We start from the raw sequence: 873 nt of genomic DNA on the forward strand, positions 1-873 counted from the left end.
TGAGGGAGCCACCTGTATGTTGTACCAGACAACCAGTAATGTATGGTGTCTGACGTCTACAGTGACGGAGCCACCTGTATGTTGTACCAGACAACCAGTAATGTATGGTGTCTGACGTCTACAGTGAGGGAGCCACCTGTATGTTGTACCAGACAACCTGTAATGTATGATGACTGACGTCTACAGTGAGGGAGCCATCTGTATGTTGTACCAGACAACCAGTAATGTATGGTGACTGACGTGTACAGTGACGGTGTAAGACTCACGCACACTACCGTTAATTTTTCATTAGGTATTTGTCATTATCATTTTACTGTGAGTTACATAGAGTTAGATGCATGTTCCCACGGGCTCACTGTTCCCACGGGCTACTGTTAATCAGGATGTTTGAACACGTAAGAGCTGATCTGTTATTTGAACACGTTGTTGAATGGGTGTTGACGGACTCCCATATAACCCCTGCCAGTGTGACCTGAGGGGACACACTGGCCACCATCGTCACACTGTTCACTAGAGTGTGTCGTAGTGTGTCATAAGACTATAGCCCAGAGTACTACAGATGGACGTACACGTTTTGTTGTAATAAATCTACAAAGGCCGCCTGATCTTCATTAAGTACCACAGACGAAGAAGACCTGATTTCCTTCCTATCAACTCAACCTTACAAATGGTGGCAGTGACGTAAGAACCCACGTGACCACACACGACCGTCACATCTACTTCATATTTCTACGTCTGGTGTTGCCAGCAGTCATACAAGCCTACCTGACACAGTCCTGGTGCTCCCTCCTGTGGACGTTAAGGGCGGAACCCACGGCCGGCTACGTTCTCCATCACCCGTACCTCAATGCATTGAATATACGCCTTTATTGC

The sequence above is a fragment of the Panulirus ornatus genome, chromosome 70 (genome assembly GCF_036320965.1).
Source record: "Panulirus ornatus isolate Po-2019 chromosome 70, ASM3632096v1, whole genome shotgun sequence".
NCBI lineage: Eukaryota > Metazoa > Arthropoda > Malacostraca > Decapoda > Palinuridae > Panulirus > Panulirus ornatus.